The 23,709-nt window shown below is 35.5% G+C and overlaps 1 protein-coding gene and 1 pseudogene across 1 annotated transcript in view; one reads left to right on the forward strand and one right to left on the reverse strand.

Annotated features, from left to right (window-relative positions):
* LOC137813497 (rust resistance kinase Lr10-like) overlaps positions 1-23,709 on the forward strand; it is a 58,188-nt gene that overhangs the window by 14,902 nt on the left and 19,577 nt on the right. The gene's annotated exons all lie outside the window — the stretch shown is intronic.
* Positions 18,468-20,344, reverse strand: LOC137813498 (rust resistance kinase Lr10-like; annotated as a pseudogene).

The raw sequence follows: 23,709 nt of genomic DNA on the forward strand, positions 1-23,709 counted from the left end.
ATTTAATTTTATTTGCACGTCTTTTCTTTTGGTCGGTGTAAATGTGAGTTAAGACGATTAACATTAATGAACCTGGTTGGCGTGTGTTAATAACGAATTGAATCAGGACGGCGGTCGACCTCTGAAGTATAACTAAATTGTGAACTTTTGTTTTGCGCAAGTTAAATTATTCGTTTGGGGTAGGCCGATATGCCTTTACTGGTATCGGAGGGTATGTCGATGAAGGCTACGTCCTGGCCGAGCCATGGATGAAGTGTTGGGAGGGTATACCGCGCTAGGTTTTACCCTGACAGACACTTGTGTTTGGGTTTTGCCGGTTAAGGCTTCGTCCTGGTCGAACCATGTATAGGGTGTTGGGAGGGTATGTCGTGTGAGGCTTCGTCCTGGCCAACACCCACGTTTGGGTCTCAAGAGGGTATGTCGGTTAAGGCTTCATCCTGGTCGAGTTGTGTGTATGATTTGTAGTGTGCGCATTGCTTGAAGAAAACACCTCGTTAAAACCTCTCTGACCGATGGTGGTGCCGGGCGAGGAAAGAGTGCGTAAATTTTATTCATGTTTAGCTAAAGTAAAATTTGAGGTGCGTGGCATTCCACGTGCTCGATACAATTTTGCCTAATAGCCATTCTAGGTGGCATGCTCCTCCTTCTCCTACCTCTCGTATTCGAAACGGTCCTTCCCAGTTTGACGAGAATTTGTTGTCCGTCTTCCTGGCATTGCTTCACATTCTCCAGACAAGATCACCTTTGTGGAAGCTTCTTGGTCGAACCTTCGTGTTGTATCTTCTCGCCGCCTGAAGCTTGCACGCTGTTTCGTGGATTTTGCTCTTGTCGCGAAGCTCGTTAAGGAGGTTGAGTCTGACCACTAGACTTTCCTTGTTGAGGGACAAGTCAAATAGTTGTCGTCTGATGGACGGTTCACCCACTTCCACCGGTATCATCGCCTCCGTGGCGTATGTGAGGCTATATGGGGTTTCTTGTGTGGTGGTTTGTGGGGTGCACCAGTATGCCCATAGGACTTCTATTAGCTCTTCTGTCCATCTTCCTTTTGTAGTTCTGAGCCTCTTTTTTAATTGGTTGAGAAGGACCTTGTTGGCCGCTTCTGCTTGACCATTCATTTGTGGTTGCTCGACCGAGCTTGTGACGGATTTGATGTCGAGGTCGTCGTAGAAGGTTTGGAGGCCTTGGTCAATAAACTGTCGGCCATTGTAGGACACAATTGTGTTTGACACTCCGAACTAGCACACTATATTCTTCCCTACGAAATTTTTGACGTTCTTGGCGGATATGGTGACTAGGGGCTCGGCCTCTATCCACTTTGTGAAGTAAGTCACAACAACTAGCAGGTGTTTCGTTTGGCCTTTGCCGGGCGAGAATGGGCCAATGATGTTCATTCCCCATATGGCAAACAATCAGGGCGATGTCATGCTATGTAGTTCATCTGGTTTCAGGTGCTGGAGCGGGCCGAACTCTTGATAATTCTGGCACCTCTTGACATGTTCTGTGCAATCTCCATGAACGGTCAAGTTCGAGCCCCGGAATGGCTGCCGAACGCTCCATCGTGAATCTCTTGCAATAAGTACTGGGATTGCTCTTTGATGAGGCATTTTAGGAGTGGGGTCGAGTATCCCCTTCGATACAAATCTTGGTCGACCATGGTGTATCGGGCGCATTGCCGCCTGATATTCTTTTTTTCGCTCGGTTGACATGTTCCATGTTCTAGGTACTGGATGATTGGGCTCATCCAGGTACTGGCCTCGGTGACTGCCAGGCATTCGGCGTCACCTACGCTTGGTTGTTGTAGGCGTATTTGGACGACTGAGCGATGATGGCTCTGCTTTTTAGACGAGGCGAGACAGGAGAGTGTGTCTGCTTGTTCGTTGTCCTGTCGTGGTATATGCTCGATGATGACTTTGTCAAACTTGGCAATAGAGTTGTTGACCGTGTGGTAATAGCGCTGGAGGAGGGGTTTTTTTACCTCGAATTCGCCCTTTATCTAACTGACAACCAGCTGCGAGTCGCTCTTGCATACAACTTCACGTACTCCTAGGTCGTGTGCGAGGTTGAGATCGGGCAATATGGCTTCGTACTCGGCCTGGTTATTTGTTGCCTTGAAAGCGAACTGGAGCGCTTGTTCAATCAGGAGGTCCCCTGGACCCTCCAGGACGACCCCCGCACCGCAAACAGTTTTATTGGACGAACCGTCTACAAAGAGTACCCACCCGGTCGGTGTGTCGGGTTGTGGTGTTAGCTCTGCTGAGAAGTCTGCGAAACATTGAGATTTTGTGGCACCTCTTGGCTCATACCGAATGTCGAATTCCGGTAGCTCGACCGGTCATCCTATCATTCGTCCTACAAGGTCGGGTTTAGACAGTATTTTATATATAGGATAGTTGGTTCTTACAATAATGGCGTGATTTTGCAAGTATGGCCGCATCCTCCTGGCGGTCAATACCAGTGCTAGGGCGACTTTTTCGATCATCTAGTACCTTGTTTCGGTTGTGCGGAGCGTGCGGCTGACAAAGTACACTGGGTGTTCTTCATTGTTGATTTCTTGGACCAAGGCGGAGCTGACTGCCTCCTCTGAGACAACCAAGTATACTACGATCGACAGATCGAGTCTTGGCTTCTGAATGACGGCCGGTTATGACAAGAATTCTTTCAGTTGGCAGAAGATGCCTTCGCATGTCTTGTTCCAGTTAAACTTTGACATTTTTCGAAGCATTTGTGCCATTGGTCTTATTCGTTCAGCTAAACAAGGAACGAATCTTGATAAGGCTGTCAGACGACCGAGCAGTTGTTGAACTTCTTTTAGGTTCTTTGGGCTTCTCATCTCAGTTATGGCCTTGCACTTGTCGGGGTTGACCTCGATTCCTCTGTGTGTCAACATGAAACCGAGGAACTTGCCGCCTTCGACGTCGAACGCGCATTTTTCGGGGTTGAGGCGCATGCTGACCCTCCTTAAGGCGTCAAAGACTTCTGGCAAATCTTTGACGTGCTAACCGCACGAGTCAGATTTCACCACAATGTCGTCCACGTAGACTTCGACGCTTTTGCCTATCATTTTCTTGAAAATCTTGTCCATCAACCTCTGGTAGGTAGCTTCTGCATTTTTTAGGCCGAACGACATTACCTCATAGAAGTAGTTTGCACCGTTGGTTGTAAAGGTTGTTTTCTCCTTGTCCTTATGGTGCATGCTTATCTGGTTCTAGCCAGAATAATCATTCAAGAACCTCAATATTTTGTGCTCGGTCGTCCCGTCAACAAGTCGGTCGATGTTAGGCAAATGGTATGAGTCTTTGGGGCACGCCTTATTTAGATCTTTATAGTCGACGCACATTCGCCATTTGTCGTTTGACTTCGTGACCATCACTACGTTGGCCAACCAAGTTGAGTATCGGGCTTCGCGGATGAACCTAGCTTTGAGGAGCTTTTCAGCCTCGGCCACCAAGTTCACCTGATGGACAGCGCGCATGTGTTTTTTCCGTGCACTATTCGAATTTCCACCTCCGACAAACCCGCTGGCGATGGTGTTAATGACCTCGCGGCCTCTTCTGCGGTCGTCTTTGGGAGGATCATCCCTCCTCCCTCGTCGTTCTCAGCGACGGTCGTCTTCCCTCAGTCTCGGAGGAGTGCAGTCTCTTTTCCTTGAAGTTTCTTCCCTACAAGGGGAATGTCTGGTTGTGTGACTGCCTCGCACGAAGCGGCGTAGGTGCCCTGCTTGGATCAGCTCTTCTATTTTTTCCTTCAGCGCTTGGCATTCCTCGGTTGAATGACCGGTGTTCTTGTGATACCGACATTTCTTGCTACGGTCGGCGAAATCATGGCTAAAAGCCCTTCTCGGTGGCGGCATCAGCTCCGCACTAAGGGCTTCTTGTAATATTCTTCCTCTGTCGACATTGACGGTTGTGTACCGTGAGGGGTCTCCCTTGTCGTTCCTTCTTGTCTCTCTTCTCGTTGCTTGTTTCGGTTTGAGCCTGGTTCCTGAACTCACGTAGCGCTTCCAACTGCATGAACTTGGCCGCTCGGCGCCTAAGCTCGTCCAAGCTTGCCGCAGGTTGCATACACAAACTGTCCGCAAAGGGTCCCGGCCGAAGGGCGGTCAGCATGTGGTGCATTACCACCTCAGGGCTGAGGTTTCGAATGCTCATAGCAGTTTTTCCAAACCGATCGATGAACGTTCTCAGAGAGGTCAGATGGTGGGGGCGGCTTGTTGGAAACTGAATGTCGAACTTGGCCATCAGTGTTTCGAAACAATCCACTGAATTTGGGGGGAACTTGGTAAACCAGCTTAAGGCTTTTCCCTTCAGCGAGGTTGGGAAAACTCGGCACAAGGCTGCATCGTTAGTTGTGTACAGACTCGTGTGAGTGGTGTACGCATCCATGTGCTCGTCAGGGTCAATCGTCCCATCATACTGGTTCTTGTTGAATCCCTTCCACTTGTCTGACAAGGGGGTGTCCATGACAAAATCGGTGAAGGGATGACGCCGGTCAGGGTCAGTGGTGCCTGTTGTGTTCACCGTTTTGTTGGGGTGGGATTCGCCATCCATTCCTACGGTGAGGTTGTTGTTCTTCGGCTCCCTCTCGGCCTGGGGCCAGCAGTTGTGGCGAAGGACCTACCAACCTGGTTGGTCGGGACAAGAGATGGTCCTCCATCCACTAATTTCTTCATCTCTCCGTTCTCCTCTCGGAGGTTCCTGATTTCCCATTCGTTCTTCTTGGTAGCCTCCTCATGGGCATTCTTCATCTCCGCCAGCTCCCTCTGGAGCGCCAACATCATTGCCGCTTGGTCTGCTTCAGACATTCTCTCGCTTGCCATACTGCGGGTCGATACCATCTGTTGTTGTTTCTTCACATTGCTCTCTCGGCCCCACGGTGGGCGCCAATTGTTCTCGAACGGGTTTGGGGACCTAGAGAACGATTGCTCCTATTCCTATGCTCGGTCGGCCTGGTACTCTCGAGACTCCCCAATACGTTCGCGCTTCCTAATGTGCTCCCTTCCTCTCGATCGTCCTCCTCCACAAGCGGGGATGGTACCTGGAGAAGGCACTCCAACACTCAAGTCAGTTAGGGTGTCGGTATTCGCTTGTCAGAGTACTGTAGATAATGACGTACCTTTCTCTTGAAATGCATGCTATTTTTATATTACCTTAATGGGCCTTCACTGTTGGGCCGGGTTAAGGGAGTTGGTTTGCGTTTAGGGTTGTGTTAAGCTACTCTTAACCATGGATTAGCTTTGCTAACCTGGTCAACCTTTGACTCAAACGTTATGGGTCGGTCGGCCACGCGTAGTGACGTGGCCGTCTATTTATTATCTTGGCGGCGACGTAGGTCGATTGCTGGCCGACTCAATGAGTCGTCTGGTCGTGCCAATACATGAAGTATTTAAGAAAGGTATGTAAGAATAATAGTTGAGTAATGTATATTTCATCTAAAATATTTGACAATAGTTGCACCAAAACTCAAATCAATTAAAGGGAAATAAAATCATTTAGGGTCTTAACAAACCCTTTGGACAAAACTACTTATCATAAGACTAATAAGAATCTTAGCACAAAGATTAACAAAACTACAAACTTATGTTTCTTTCTTATGATATTCATTTACTCAAATAAGAACAAAAAGATTGTTTTAGCATTTAGTATTGTTCATGGCATGACAAATTTAATGTAAGAGATATAAACTTGATTATATTCTTTTCTTCTACTCCATTAGAAACCCTTTAGGTATAAATTATTGAACTATGCTTTACAATTTACATGAAAGATTTACCCTTTCATTATCTCTAACAAACTAATCCCAAAAATTATAATTCAATTGGAACGAAATTTGAAATTAGAGTTCAAAATGAAAAGAATGCAATCATAATAATTTTCTTTGTAAATAAGAACATTACAATGCGATAAATACTTGCACTCTTCAAAATAAATGAAAAACAAGCCTAAATGAAACGTTGTATTGCGTCTTCTTTTTATATTTGTTGTTCAATATAATATTCTTTGTCAAGTAAGGGTTCTTTAATCTCATTGTTTTGTTTTGATTGATATTGTTTGACCTGAATACGGTGTTCTTGATTTGACCTTATATATGACATGATTTTAAGAAGTGAAAATTTAAATTATTTGTAGTTGGAGGTTTGGCCTTGAGAATTTAAAAAAATGGTATTTAAACTAGATTAATTGGTCTCATATATGAGTGAATCAAATAGTTAGTCTATATATATATATATATATATACATATATATGTACGTACGTATGTATATATATGTATATATATATATATATAACTTCACCATTTGTGTCATACAAATTACTGCTTAATATTTATAACCGCTATCTTTTTCATGTTTCTTATTTGTTCTTCTTAATGAAAATGAAAGAAAACTCTTTATATACATATCCCCATTGTCTTGGTATGTTGGACAACTTTTTGTAACATCCACAAATCTTTAATCTCCTAAACAAATTTCCTTTGCAGCAAAATAATGAAAAAGAATAAGTTCCCTAAGCCTTTTAATCTACTTAGCACAAGTCAAAATGGCTAAGTCATTTTTAGCCTTGCACCAAAATTGTCTCTAGAGAAAATATACTCAACACATGAGGGTTGTGTTGAGCAATTTTTTTCTTGTTGAATGTCTTTCTCCATACTTGCACTTGGGAGAAAATCTTCTCATCACGTGAGGTTGTGTTCAACAAATTTAAGGTGGTGGCAATGTAATTTTTAGCAATTCGCTCAGCAGTTTGAAATTCGTTCAACGAATTGACCCTTATTAATTGAGTATGAATAACCATTATTTGTCTTCTTTGTAAGATTTATCATGTAGTAATGCATAAATCAAACTATTGTAAGTCAAGGGATCAATTATAATAGTTTGCTTTCTAGGTAACCATGATTACGGAATTAACTTGGTTTGGTCTTAGGGAGTAGTGAACTTGAATCACATTGTGTTTATAAATAAATAAGTACATAAAGGTTACAACGTTTATTCAATCTAAGAACATCTCATTTTTACACCAAGTTTTAATCTCACAAACTTTATCTTTAGTTTAACTCACTATCATTTGTACAATTTTAGATGATTATTTTCACAATTTATAATGAAAGACACATCTGTTGTAATTATAGTTCTTGAGGATACGACAATCCATTTATCAGTTATACTACACTCGATCCACTAACTGAGAAATAACCCATCAATGCCTAACTTTTCAAAACTCATGAAAGAGTTGTTGAAAAAGGAGACAATTAATTATGAAAGTATAAAATTAGAAACAAGTTGGAGTGCAATAATTTAAAAATATTTTACCTCACAAGTTGAAGGATCATGTCCAATTAATGAGGAGGAAACTACGAAATTAGAAAAAAGTTGGAGTGCAATAATTTAAAAATATTTTACCTCCCAAGTTGAAGGATCATACCCATCATCATAAGGAAGTTATCAATGGGAAAGACATTATTGATCTATGGGCTAGCATTAATTTAATGTCCTTATCCATACTCTCAGGTAAAAGTAAAATCCAAGCAAACAACCTTTCAATTGACAGACAAAACAGTTAAAATTTCCCCAAGATAGTGGTGACCATGTTGGTTAAGGTACAGATTTTGTTATTATGATGTAGAAGAAGACTTAGAGGTACCCATTATTTTTTAGAAGATCCTTTATGACAACTACAAGAGCCTTAATTGATGTTTAATAGTGCACTCAGTTAAGGGTACATGATGAAGAGATTACTTTATTGGTCTTCAAAGCTAAGGAAAACCCAAAATAAAAGACGTGTTCCACATTAAGGTACTTAATAAGACTTCTTTTCATGCGTCAAGCTAATGATGTAAAAGACGAATTGGCTAGGAGGCAATCCAATGGTAAGTTTTTTCTCTTTTTCTTTTATTTGTCATGTTTTTCTTCTTTCATTTATCCCTTTTATTAAAAAAATTCTTAAAATTTAAAATTAAAAAAATTGTATCTTTGATTATACTCTTCGGATTGCTTATCCAGTAAGCTTCGAGATCATGGTCCCCCTTAGGGAGGACAATGGGATAGGAAGGATAGGGGTAATACTTACCCACTACCCATCCCATCTAAATTATTTTGCCTCATTACTCACCCCGCTACTCGTCGGTATTCACGAAAAATTATTCGCTATTTTTTTTTATGCATGTGTGTATTCATTGATACCCATGTATTTTTAAAAATATTTAAATAAAAATATTTAAAAAATTAAAATATAAAGTTGTATAAAAATAATTTTAAATTATAATTCAAATGTTTTGAAACAAATTGTAAACAAATCCCATAAGAAGAATATTATTGTAAATAAATTTGGTCTTTCTAAAAAGTAAATTTAAATAAATTGCACCATAAAATATGTTTTGAAAAAAATAATCTTTTTAAAGACAACTTCAATTTCCTTATTCTAAATAAAAGAGTAAATATATGAAATTAAATTTTAAATAATTATATGCACAAGACTATGTATGTGAGACATCTAAGGAAGAGAAGTCGAAGACTCGAGACAAGGATTAAAGCTTGGTTAAGGGCCAAATTTCTTTTTCCTTTTTTATCTTTTATTTCCCTTTATTTATGTGCTTTATTTTCTTCATTTTTCTTTATTTGATTTCCTTGTACTTTTGCTACTGATGATTTCCTTTCTGGTTGCTTACTGTCGCAATTTATATTCATTGAAGAATATTATGGCACCATAATATAAGTAAGTAGTGACGTTTTTAACTAACGTAATTTTAATTTTGAATAAATAAAATTTAACCACAATTTTTTTATAATCTGTTTTATACAATTATAAAATTTAACCACCAGTTTTTTCATAATAAAATAAAATAATGTATAAAGTTATAATCATCCATTAATTTCATTGAAAATTAAAACATACATAATAATGTTCAAAAGTTTATATATAATTGAAAATTAAAACACATAAAAAGTTCAAAAATCCCTAATCAAGCTTAAAATTACAACACATAATTGTTCAAAAGTTCATACATCCCTAATCAAGTTTAAAATTAAAACACACATCCTTAATCAGTTTTGTTTCCAGCACTTGATCCTATTACTTGATTAGGTGATGGAGCACCACTTCAAAAATCTGATGCCTGAAATAAATAATTTTAAGTTAATGAATTTGTATGTTTATAATTATAAAATAAAAGACACCAATAAATATTTAAATACCTCATTGGTGGATACATGAACCAAATTAGTTGCCATTGCAAGCAAGGCTGGGACAAGCTCCATATGATAGCCCTTTAACTCGACCCGGATACTCCTTACCAAATATTGATAGAATATATGACCTTAAACGAGAGGGGGAGGGGGGGGTGAATTGTTTAAGAGAGGTTTTTGAAATCTTTTTAAAGTTTAACAAAATTCTTTGTATGAATCTAGAACAGAAATCAAGTTAGCCAAGAACAAAAGCAATAAAACAGCAAAGCAACAGAAAAACAATCAGTTGTTTCTGCGAAACAATTGGTTGTTTATACCAGTAAAACTTAAAACATAATTTAAATGAGTTTAAGGGTAGAGAAAGATACACCAACAATTTATACTAGTTCACTCTTAAACCAAGAGCTACATCCAGTCCCCAGAAAACCACTGGGTAATCCATTAAGTAATCAAACCAGATTACAACACACAATCCACCAAAGCAGTGACCTTGAACCCTTCAAGAAACACACTCACTTTGACGAATCACACACCAAGAGTATTGATCTTGACCACCTCAAGAACACACAACACTCCTTGGCAACACAACACCAGGAATACAGAAGGTTGAGAAGAGATTACACTTGTTTAAAGAACAATCTGAAATCAATACAAATGCAATCCTATTCCACTCTCTTAGAAAACCCAAAGCTTTGATGTGAATGTTCAAATCTTGAATCAACTCTTTCACAACTGAAAAACTCAAATATGTTTCTCTTACTTGTTTGAAAACATAAACAAACTATTTATATTTTCCAAAGATTGGTCAAAGCATTTAATGAAGGGGCGTATTCAGTTGAAAATCTTTTAAAGCACATTCAACCACCAAAACAAAATTTTTTTAGGATTTTCAAAAAAACAATCGGTTGAAACCACGAAACAACCGATTGTTTGGTTTGGCAGTTAAGTCAACCAAACTTAAACAGTTTTCAACCTTTTCAAAAACTCCTAAGAGTAAAACAACTGGTTGATTCGACAAAACAACAGGTTGTTTTTCACTTAGTTGGAAAAACACTTTATTTCAAAAAGGATTTAAAACACATTTGCTTTAGGTTCAACAAAGGAGTGGATTACAAATAAAACTACCCAGATCCCTCCCAAAACACAGCAGCAACACAGCCTTGCATCAAACACATAGGATTTGGATTCTTCAAAGCACAATTTGAATTCTTCAAAGCACTTGATCACTCTTGATCAACAATCTCCCCCTATTTGATGAAGACAAATCCCTGGTTGCTTGTGTTGGTCTTTGTTTGAATCTGAAGCAGCACATGCAAAGCAAAACTTATGCAAACCAAAACATCTTTAACAGCAGGTTAGAATAGCACATTAACTAGTTTTCTGCATAAACTTTGAGCAGAAAAAACCAGCCAAAAACCAAGTTTAAAACACCAGCAGTAGCAGCAGAATTTAAACAACATTCAAACATATCAGAGTTTGGCAACACAAAACCAAATATTCTCCACCTATTTGTCTTCACAAATAGACTTTAGGAAGAGATAAGACAAAATAGTTCAGAATAAGGAAATACAAAGATAGAAAACAAGAAAGCCTTAACAGACAAGCTTAACAATCGGTCGTTTCGACAGATCAACCGATTGTTTTTCTTCAGTGTTCCTTTCCATACTACAGCTAAAAAATTTGATTATGAACAGCTTTAATCTATTCATCAAGCGTTTGAAACCGTGTATCCATGCTTTGGAATCTATTATCAAAGTTCTGAAAGTTTGAAACACATAGATCATGAAGATTCCTTTGATTTTCTGCAAAGCCATCTAGCCTATTCACCATGTAGCTCTCAAAGGAAGTCATTGAAGGAGTCCCATCTCCTTGATGTCTAGCACTTGTCCCAGCACCAAAATCAATTGCAGGTTGTTCTGCATCTGGAAGCTCCATATCAGCACCTTCAACATCCTCTTGATCTTCTTCACCATGTTCAACATGAAGACCACTTGAGGAACCACCTTGTCCATCTTCCTTACTTACCCATTTTCCATTGATCTTGGTAAAATCCATCTTGCTTAATGACCCATTGTTCACTTCAAATGTTGACTTCACTAACTCAGATGTTTCACCCTCAAGATTCACTTCAAAATAGTGTAAGAATTTAGAAATCAAGATAGCATAAGGGTGATGATAATTACTTAACCTCATAGACTTTTGCATATGCTCCTTGATGATATTAATCCAATTAATCTTGACTTTGTTCATAATGCAGTAGATGCAGACAAGATCTTCCTCAGTTAGAACAGAATGGTTGTTTCCACTTGGTGTTAGAATCCAAGTGACAAAGAGAGCCAACAACCTTTCATCTAATTTCAACCCTCCAACCGAACAAGTCCTTACTTGTGCATGTGGATTCTTCAAACAACTTTTGTAATATTGAATCTTGTTGAAGTCTTCACCACACCAATGTTCCCTTTGTTGATTCTCAACCCCACATACTTTAGGCCAGCCACAACAGCTCACACCTCATGAGTGATCTCCATATCCACACCCTTGACATGAGAAACAAGATTGTTACCTTCAAATTTCAAGTTGGTGTAGAAAACCCGAATGAGATCCGGATAAATGTTTCCTTTCATCTCCAAGAACCTCTTCAACAACTGTTCTTTGATAAGCCTCCTCACATTGTCCAGCTTTTGTCTTTTCAACCAATCAAAGGAGACAACTTTTGGGTTGTTTATCATTTTTCTACTTTTTTCAAAGCGATACTTCTCAATCAATTCATTATCTCCTGAAAACCAGCCCTCAAGACGTCCTCTTGATCTCACAGCCCTGGTTTTAATCCTCTTTTATGTAGGAGGAGTGGAATCCATGAAAACAGAATGAGAAAAAGGCACACACACAAGGAGAGAAAGAGATGTTGCAAGAGATGAGCCAATGGGTTGTTTTTGTGAAGGAAAACAGTTACAAAGGGTTTTATAGCAAAACAGAATCCCTCTTTGAACCTTTGGTTGAAGTGGGTTTCGGTCTTCAAGGAAGAAATCTGGTCCAGCTTTTGCACAGAAAAAGACGTCAGCTTAGAGCAGAAAAACACATGGTCAACACATGTGACTTTGACTAGACATAAAGGCACTTGAATTTCCAAGATATGGAATATATTCCTTTATGACAAGATGTAACTTCCTTCTTAACCAAATCAAGCTTTCATGACTACTTTATTGACTTAAAGACTCATTAAGATTTGAATCTGCAAAAGATAAAATGCATAAAGAAATTAAATCTATTTATGCAGTGTTGACAGAGAGGAAACAATCGGTTGTTTCGAGGAAACAATCGGTTGTTTTTCTGCAGCAATAACAGAGTTTGTATTTTAAACAGAAACTGAGAAGAGTTTAAAACATATGCAATTTCTCTTATGTAGATGAAGGATTTGATATGAATTTATAATTGAAAAGCAGAGATAGGGAAGGTCTTATCCTTTTGTTATGAAGTTCCTTCAATGAGTCATTGTTTGTGATCAAGAATGCTTCTTTTGCCTTTCCAGATATCTTGGACTGGTACATACCCTTAATTCAATTCCAGTCATACTTCTTTTCTTCCAAGGACTTGATCAGATAACTCAGGACTTCATGTTTCTCTTAGTATCCCTGTATCATAATGAATTCAAGCAACAAGATTTGGTCCCCTTACAAATGTGGGTCCTTTTGATTTATCTTTATCATTTGAAACCTCACAAACTTTGGGAATCCATTGTAAAATACCTTTAGGAACAGAATATTTCCTGATTTTACAAAATCTAACTGAGTGGCCTCTTTTCATGCAATAAAAGCATGTAACAACCGGTTGTTTTGATCTTTCAATCGGTTGTTTCCAAAAACACATTTTTGGGATGCTAAGACAGTTTTGAAGTTGGACTTACCTTTTGAAAGTTTATCCACAATTTTTACAAGGTAGTGGACTTTACTCTCAAGAGTTTTACAATTTTAACAAACTTTAGAGTTACACAAATGAGAAGAGTTTTTGCAATGCATTTCAGATTTTCAAAATCATTTTTTGACTTTTCCAATTCTTTTTCAAGTGTCTTGACTCTATTTTCAAGCCAGTTATTCAACCCTTTCAATCGGTTGTTTGAGAGAGCCAATCGGTTAGCTTCTTCATGAATTTCTTTAAAAGCTTGAAGTAGTTGGCTATAATTTTCAGCACTTAAGGAAGCACAAGACCTTACACTGCTTAAGCTGCTTGAATCATCATCTCCTTCTGCCATTAAACAAAGATTGGCTTTTTTATCTTCACTTGATGAGGAGACTTTGTTTTTATCCCAAGCAATATCTGCTCTTTTTGATTTCCCTCTCTTTTCCTTATTGCTTGACTTCTTTTCATTGCCTTCTTTATTTGGGCAATCAGCTTTTATATGCCCTTGTTCACCACAACCAAAGCAAGTATAATTGTTAGAATTGAAATCACTAGTTTTCTTGTTTCCATACCTTTCTTTGTTGGATTCTTTGTTGCGATTTCTCTTCAAGAATTTGCTGAACTTTTTGGACAGTAAGCTTAGGTTTTCTTCCTCACTTGAATCTTGCTTCTTCTTGTGCTTGGCAGCTTTCAAGGCAATGTTTCTTACATCTTTGTCCTCACTTTCTTGAACATTGAGTCTATTCATCTCCAACTCATATTCTCTAAGCTTACCAAACAAGGAAGTCGTAGTCAAGGATGTTAAGTCCTTTGATTCAGAGATTGTCGTTACCTTAGGTTGCCAAGATCTATCAAGACACTTGAGAATCTTGATGTTTAGTTCCTCTTTATCAAAGGTTTTTCTAAGGCTCATTAGATGGTTGATGATGTGAGTGAATCTCTTTTGTACTTCAGCAATTGATTCTCCCTTGAGCATTCTAAACATCTCATACTCTTGTATTAGAGTATGTTTCCTAGCTCTCTTCACATCATTTGTTCCTTCATGGGTGACTTCTGAGTATCCCACATTTCCTTAACCGATGCACATTGTGAAATCCTGAAAAATTCATCCGAATTCAAAGCAAAGGTTATGATATTTTTGGCAATGCAATCAAACTTGGCCTTTTTATTTTCAGCATCAGTCCATTGGGACCAAGGTTTTTCAATAGAAGATCCATCCTTTTCAAATTTAAGAATAAAATGACCATTTTCAATTGCATCCCAAATTCCTTTATCAAGAGATTCAACAAAGATTTTCATTCTAACTTTCCAAAATTGATAATTCAAACCACAGAACAGAGGTGGCATGTTAATTGAGGCACCCTCCCCAAAAGGTAGTTTTTCAGCCATAGAAAAAAGATTTCAGGATCAAACTTGAATATTTTTCAAGTACCAAGCTCTTGATGCCAATTTTTAGAATATATGGCCTTAAATGAGAGGGGGTGAATTGTTTAAGAGAGGTTTTTGAAATCTTTTTAAATTTTAACAAAATTCTTTGTATGAATCCAGAACAGAAATCAGGTTAGCCAAGAACAAAAGCAATAAAACAGCAAAGCAACAGAAAACCAATCAGTTGTTTCTGCGAAACAATCGGTTGTTTATACCAGTAAAACTTAAAACATAATTTAAATGAGTTTAAGGGTAAGAGAAAGATACACCAACAGTTTATACTGATTCACTCTTAAACCAAGAGCTACATCCAGTCCCCAGAAAACCACTGGGTAATCTACTAAGTAATCAAACCAGATTATAACACACAATCCACCAAAGCAATGACCTTGAACCCTTCAAGAAACACACTCACTTTGGCAAATCACACACCATAAGTATTGATCTTGACCACCTCAAGAGTACACAACACTCCTTGGCAACACAACACCAGAAATACAGAAGGTTGAGAAGAGATTACACTTGTTTACAAAACAATCTGAAATCAATACAAATGTAATCCTATTACAGTCACTTGAGTCTTGATCAATCTTTTGTGCTGCGATTTTTAAAACAATGCTTTTCACCTGATTTTCTTCATTCTCTTGGTCATTCGATCGATTCATCTCAAGCTCATGCTCCTTGAGCTTTCCAAACAAGGATGGAGTGATCAATGTAGTTAGATCCTTTGATTAAAAAATGGTAGTGACCTTTGACTGCTAAGATCTGTCCAAGCATTTTAGGATCTGGATGTTCAAAGACTTTGCCAATACCATTGAGATGATTTACTATGTGAGTAAATCTTTTCCGCACATTAGAGATGATTTCCCCTTTCAGCATCCTAAACAACTCATACTCTTGGATCAAGGCATGCTTCCTTTCCCTCTTTACGTTTGTTGTACCTTCATGAGTCACCTCAAGGATGTCTCACATCTCCTTTGCTAATCCACACTGAGAAACCCTGAAAAATTCATGTGACTTCAAAGTATAGGTTATGATGTTTTTGGAAATACAATCATATTGAGCCTTTTTTTTCTTCACTCTCAGTTCATTGGGACCAAGATTTTTCAATAAAAACATCATTTTTTTCAAGCTTAGGAATAAAAGAACCATTGGTGATAGCACCCCATATTCACCTATCAATTGACTCAACAAAAATTTTCACTCTTACCTTCCATAATTGATAGTTTAACCCACAAAACAAAGGTGGTCTGTTTATAGAAGCACCCTTCGAAAAGGGTAGTTTTTCAGCCATTTTTCAAAAAGATTTAGGATTGAAACTTGAGTAACTTTCAAGAACTCGACTTCTGATGTCAATTGTTAGAATGTATGGCCTAAATAAGAGGAGGTGAATTGTTTTCACAAGATTTTCGCAAAGATTGGAAATAGAGTGAAAATATCTGTAAAATCAACCAATTGATTTATCTGTTCAACTAGATTATTAACAAATTAACAGTTCTTTAAGAAATATCAACCAATTGTTTTATCAAAAGTACTGATTGTTTAATGCAGCATAATAGAACAAATTATATAGTAGTTTATCAGAGAATAGAAGAGAGATTTATACTAGTTCACTCTTAACCAAGAGTTACATCCAATCCTCAGCTAACCACTGAGAATTCACTATGAAATCCAAACCAAATTACAAAACCACACCAAAAATGTTGATCTTGAATTCCTAAAGAACACACAACACTCTTACCCAAAACCATAATTTCCATAACCACTTTCAAAAATTATTTTACACACAATTACAGATTCAAAGAAAGAAATAGAATACACCTGGGCTTTTCAAAAGCAGTAGAAATTGAATAGAAAACCCAGATTCCTACTTCACATACAAGCAATGATCCAAGACTCTAAGAATGAGTAAAAGCTCTTTGATCTTTTCTTGAAAACATTTTTATCAAAACTCCTTATTTTCCAAATGATAAAAAACCAACCTTTATATAGACTTTAAAAAGAGGTTAAAACTGTTAGATCATTAATTGAAACAGTTTAAAAGCATTTAAAAACAGTTTGAAAAACAGTTTGAAAAACTATAACAAAATTCTGTTAAAAACACTTTATTGATTTTCAAAACAAACTATTTGATTTCTTTTTCTGGTAAAGACAACACATAAAACAGTCAGTTCAATTATCGAAATAACCGACTATTTTGGATTTACAGAAAAGACAAAAGGAAACAAATCATTTTTAAATCCTTTTAAAAAACACTAAGTGCAATTCAATCGGTTGTCATGATAAATCATCCGGTTGAAAAACTTTTGTAGTCACCATACTTTGAACAAAAAGCTTTTTCAACTGATTTAAATCATGAAACAACTAACTTAAGGTAACACAGATTTTAGAAAACAAAACTTTCAAAAGAAATTTAGAATCAAATGAACTTGGATCATAACTAGATGTGAATTAATAATTCAAAATCTACTAAACAACACACACAACAACAAATCCTTCAAGTCTTTAAAGCAGATTTGGAAACATCAAAACACCTTGTTCAACAATTATGAATAGAGATGTCACTTAGCCCAAGTGCAATTAAGTTAAATAAGGGCATAAGGATGAAAGGAAGGGGGAAAAAAGAAACCCTAGTAAGTAGTTGATAAGTGTCTAATTTTAGTAATATTTCATATTAAAATATAGGCACTTATGAGGATTTATTGTTAATTTACATATAAAATAACCTAATTTATGAATTTATACATTTTTACATGTTTTATGAGCTTTATTTGAATGAGAGCATTTTATTCCCAAATTTGGTGTTAATATTTATATATGATATTTTTAATGAATCCCGATAATATTTATATATGATATTTTTTTCTTATTTGATATTGGTATTGTCATTTTATGCTTAAAGCTTGAATTTTCATTCATGAATTTATACCTTTTTACATGTTTTATGAGCTTTATTTGAATGAGAACACTTTATTCCCAAATTTGGTGTTAATATTTATATATGATATTTTTAATGAATCCCAATAATATTTATATATGATATTTTTTTTCTTATTTGATATTGGTATTGTCATTTTATGCTTAAAGCTTGAATTTTCATTCATGAATTTATGAATTTATACCTTTTTACATGTTTTATGAGCTTTATTTGAATGAGAACACTTTATTCCCAAATTTGGTGTTAATATTTATATATGATATTTTTAATGAATCCCGATAATATTTATATATGATATTTTTTTCTAATTTGATATTGGTATTGTCATTTTATGCTTAAAGCTTGAATTTTCATTCATGAACCTGATTATTTTTTTTTGTAAAAAGCTTGAATTTTTATTCATGAACTTGATGGTTGGATCATGTGCTTAGTGCTTGAATTTTTATTCATGAACTTCATTCTTGTATTTTGTGCTTAAAACTTGAGTTTTTATTCATGAACTTGATTCTTGAATTTAACTTAAAAGTACTTCTAAGAATCTGACCTAAATGAGAATAGTTGATATGTTTTGATACTAGACATAGAATATATCAATTGCTATATAACATTTTTTCTCAATGATGAGAATGTTTTCTAAATACTTAAGTCATCATTATTTAGGAGATAATCTTAATAATTTCATAATTGAGACATCAATATGAATAACTCTTATATGTTGCATCATCAATTAATTCAAAATATTGGATGTTTCTATTTATCCATGATTCAAAAGAGTGAGAAAGATTAACTTCAATCCTGATTTTATCAATTGAGTTCTTCTAAGTATTTACTATGTTTTTGTTTAATTTTCACACGAATTTATTTTTATAATGTCAATATCTTTTCAATTAAACTTTTACACATATCTTGATATTATATCTTGATATTTAGTGAACGTTATCAAAATAGGTAAGTTCTACACCACAAAGAAAAGAAAGCCTATATAGCAAAACCATCATCAATCAGGTAATTTATTTTTTCTACACAGGTTAAAAAATCTTCTCCTAGAATTATATTAATCTTTGCTAAATAATCTTTGGGAAATATTTTTTTTTTCTTACAGTGGAATGAGACGAATACTTGACAAAATACTCTACCTCTAGTTTAAGAATTTCCTTTATTTCATTATTGTTTCTAACACTACAAAATACCTTTATAGACTAGATGTTATTGATTTCGTCATATTTCATAAAATAATATACTATAATTTTCTAGAAGTTAAACATTATTTTTTTTTGCCTGTAAATCATTCCTGAATTACTTCCAACTGCAAAGGTCGTCTTGTGGAACTGAGTCCCTTAGCTGTAGTGGAAGTTGTTGAGTGAAATGGATTAGGAGGCACAACAAACTGGTTTTCCTCTTCAGTTTCTAGTATGTGAATCACAGATTTTATGGATGGACGGTTCACTGGCTCCCACTGAATGCACCAAAGCCCAATAATTGCTAGTTTCTTTGCAATCTTAACATCACCTTCATCCTCAACATGGATATGTACATCTCCATCAACCAGGTTATGGATCCAATCCGGGTATAGAACTTGGAAGTTTTGTGGAGAAGACATGTCCACATTCTTTCTCCCACCAACCATTTCTAACAACAGCATTCCATTCCATAACTGTAAATATCAGACTTGTAAGACACGTTCCCAAAGTTTCTGGAGAAGACTTCAGGTGCAATGTATCCCAAAGTTCCTCTAGCAGCTGTCATGGACACCAAACTGGGATTCTTGGAACACAATTTGGCTAAGCCAAAATCAGAGATTTTTGGAGTGAAGTTGTGATCAAGTAACACGTTGTGAGGATTTATGTCAAAGTGAATAATGGGCTGATTGCAACCTTGATGAAGATACTCAATCCCTTTAGCTATACCAAGAGCAACGTGTTGAAGCTTCTCCCATCCGAGGAAATGGTCCTTGTCTTCTGGTGGAAATATGAAGCTTTGTAAGGAACCGTTTGGAAAGAAATTGTAGGCAAGTGCACGATGGGGTCCATCTGCACAGAAGCCAAGCAAACGCACGACGTTGATGTGATGGATTTTGCCCATAATTCCCACTTCATTGATGAACTCATTCCCCTCTCCCTCTGAATTGTTGAGGATCTTCACAGCCACCGGAATTTCTCTCGAAAGTTTTCCTCTGAACACAGCCCCATGAGCTCCTTCTCCTAGCTTTTCTTTGAAGCCATTGGTGATTCTTTTCAGGTCAGCGTAGGTGAATCTTGCAGGCTTTTCTGCCCTGTAGTCCTCTAAAAACTTGTCCACTCTTGCTTGGTCTTCTTGCTTTTTCCTAAAATAGAGGATGCTCATAAAGACAGCAATGACCACCATCCCCAAAAGGATCGAACCTAGAATAGCAGTTGGAGACTTCATTAAAAAAAGAAAGATTTATGTACTTGTTTCAGTCTTTACACTGAAACATTACTTGTTTCAATTCATACGCTTATACTTTATAAGGCCATACAATTGTTGACATCCTAAACTGTTGGAATAAGGAATTGAACTATATTAAAAAGCGAATGTGTAAGAGTCTCTGATGTTACCTGTAGAAGCAAAAATAAAAGATTTAGGAACGTGAATTCTCTTCGGTTTGCATTTAAAACAATCGATGTCTCCTGTAGAGTTGTTGGTCTTCCATGTACATCTCTTGCCTTTTCTTTTGCACTCAGCACAATTTGGTTTGGACCATCTCAAAATCAAGTTATAACAGCAATAGCGTCATCAGTGCAGAATCATGTTGGAGGAGCAACACACTTGCCATTTTGATTTCTTACGGGAAACAGCTGTTAACCGAGCTTCCTCTTTTAGTTTATGCTAACACTTCTAATCTGTATTTGTTTTTTACATTTGCAATCAGTTGCAGAAACCACAGAAAAGATAAAAAAGAAGACCTGCGATTTCTCATTAGTCAAAGTCTTGCTGATAAAAAATAAATAAAAAAATTAGTCAAAGTCTGCGTTTTAAAATAGTTCTTTTAATGGAAAAGTGAAGTCCCTTAATTTGGTCCGTACGTGTCACATTTAATTCTATGAATGTCAAGGTAGGTGCATATTAAGTGCCAAGAATTGACTCCGCCAAACAACAATAATGCAGTGAGAGTCACTCTCGTATACAAGACCACCTTTTCAAATTCTTGGAAATTCACTGCCACAAAAGTCCTATATCTTCAATGCGTAATAATGCAGAAAAGTCAAGCCAAAGACTAATGAGCAGTGCATGTGACAACAACAAAAAGACTACTACTAAGTACTCTCTCTTTACTTTCAATTTAAAAAAAAAAAAAAACTAATGAACTTAAATATAAGCAAATTTCAACATCGTAAACCATACTTATCTTTAAACATAAGCGCATCTTCCAATAAATATATTTGGGATGTTTTAGTAAAAGTATCTCTATGGTTGAAAATGAAACTATTAAATAAACTTAACTTAGAAGTGACATTAATGTGAAAAAAAAAACTTTGTGGTTCATTCATAAAAAAATTAGTTGTTAAAATTTCGAATTTAAAGAAAAAAAATAGTCAAGAAACTCGATACATCGAAAAGGAATGGGTAAAGAGTTATGAGTCTGAGGAAAATCATAAAAGAATAGAAGAAAATGTTTTTCTTTCACAAAATTACTCAATGGACATGTATTTTTTGCTTGTAAGATAAGTGGGACATTAACAACATTATTCTAGGTGTGTAATTAGTAGTGTAAAACATATTTGTTGAATAAAGGTCTTTAAATAGGATATTTTTTAAATTTGTGACACTTATCGTTATATTTTGGTAACTTTCATTTTAGTTTCTTGAAGTTTTTTTTTCCAATTTCTTAGAGTTTCATTCTTGCAAACATACTCTCCTGTGAATACTTAACGCGTTAGCTACAACATTGTACGAGTTGATACGCACAACGTTTAGTATCCATCGTCTACTACTAGGACTATTGGGACATCTAATCTCATTCGTTCCCCTAACTTTCGTCTCTCTCAATGTTAATGTCGGTCTAGCAAAGTGTTTTCGTCATTGATGTTTAATTTTGTACCTTTATTTTCATCAAATACTTCTAATCTGTCTAAACTTTTTTATTTATTTTATTTTATATAAAATAACATGTCTTCACTATGAATGTTATATTCTCACTAAGTTCCCACATCAACACTCACCAATCGTTGAGAGCATGTTAAACCAAGAAAAGAAAAAAGAAAGCAAATATAAGGAGACTATATAGGTTAAAGTCATGAAACAAATCACTAAATAATATTCTAGAAAGTAAAATCTATTTCATAAAAATATGAATACATAAAGAATTTCATCAAAGAAAATCAGATTTGATATTAACAACCAAATTAACTAAAGTATCAACATATTTATTTTCTTCCTGAAAATATGAGAAATTTTAAAATCCAAAAAATTACTTATGAACTGACATTTATTTGATCTACTTCTAATTGTCTAAGGGACCTTAACATTGGTATAAAAAGCTTGAACCACATATGAGTGAAATTCCAACAATAATGAATTACATCCTTTCAAATGGGTAAGTTCAATAGCGATCATTAGCAAAAACTACATTAACAACATTGTTAAAAATATTAAAAGTGTAATATCCAAAAATTTATAATATTTTTAAATACAGTAATATAACTGTTCTAGCCAACTTAAGGTCGGTCGGAATCTGGATGAGCTCCTTGTGGTCTCCCTGCAAATGCCTTCTGGAAACGAGAGGGGACTATTCCTGCGATGACACTCTGACGCTCAAGTCAGTAAAAGCATAAATATAATGAGTATAATATGAAATAGGAGTTGAGAGTACTCCCTGTGTTGTTTATTATATGTTTAGATGATGTCCCTTTCTGTAGAGCATAATCAGGTATATATAGACTGAATTGTAACCTCTCCACCTTTAGTCATGACTATGTCTTAGTTGAGTCATGAAGGATGATTAAGTCTAATTATCGAGATCTTTTGGCCTGTGATCTCTCATAATGATAGATACACAGGTGGGGAAACGACGACCCATAAATGATCAAACATCGGGCCAAATCCATGATCCAACAATAACGTTTAACAATAAGGTCTTTGTAAGATCGTCTAATAATAATAATGAGACTATCTAATGAGGAATCTAATAATTTGTTAGACGCTTAGCCTGTACAAATCATTATTTGAATAAAAAAATATTTTATTTGATTTTATTATTTTTAAAACATAAAATCATATAGTTTTAAATCAAGAGATCATCTAATCTCCTGAGATTGAGAACTCTAAAAAAAAATAAAAGAATAACATTCTCACAGATATCACAATAAAAACTCACTCACTACAATGATTAAACACTTAATATATATATATATATATATATATATATATATATATATATCCATTTTATTTGGCTTGTTTTACCCTCTTCTACTATTTCAAATTCTTTAAATAAGTGTTGTACTTATTCTATACTTTTCGAAACTATTAATTTTTATTTTCTATGATATTTCCAAAACTTTCATCTTCTTAGCACTAGATACTCAGATTCATCACGGTAAAACATGATTTGAAAAACATATATGAAATATTTAAATTCTTTAAATTTAGATGTTTAAAATCAATAAGAGATACTCACAATATATTAGAAAGACGTTACAAAACTTAATTTGACAAATTTACTAAAGAAAAAACATAATTCATAACCGCACCAAAAATATGGGCTAACAGAGTATGTTTGAACTGCAATTATTTCAATAATATTTGCAATCTATCCCAGTAAGTTAAAATTGGTTCAAAACAATTTTTTTGGAAAATATACTAGAAAAACCTTTTGCTTCCTAAAAATATTCATTGTTACTATTTTCCTATTTAAATCACTTAAAGTTATATACATTCATATTATACAAAGAACATATTAGACGCTTTAAAACGGTCTAATGCTCTTTAATTATCTAGTAGGTTACCTAGAATCTCAACAAAATATATACATATATAATAATTATAAAGAGGATTTATCTTATCAAATAAGAGATAAGTATAATAAGAGTAAAAATTTGTGATGATAAATACTGTAGATAAAACAAAATTGACTAAGACTTAAGTTTATACATCAATTATCTTCTTATATCTTACCAAGTCATCTTAACATTTGTCATGACACCTCATCTATTCCAAAACTAAAGAGTTCACAAAAGAAAAATGTAAATACCAATAATTTTTTTATTACAAACATATCTTTCCAGTTAGTACTATTCTATTTTCTTATAATGA

The sequence above is a fragment of the Phaseolus vulgaris genome, chromosome 1 (assembly GCF_000499845.2).
Source record: "Phaseolus vulgaris cultivar G19833 chromosome 1, P. vulgaris v2.0, whole genome shotgun sequence".
NCBI lineage: Eukaryota > Viridiplantae > Streptophyta > Magnoliopsida > Fabales > Fabaceae > Phaseolus > Phaseolus vulgaris.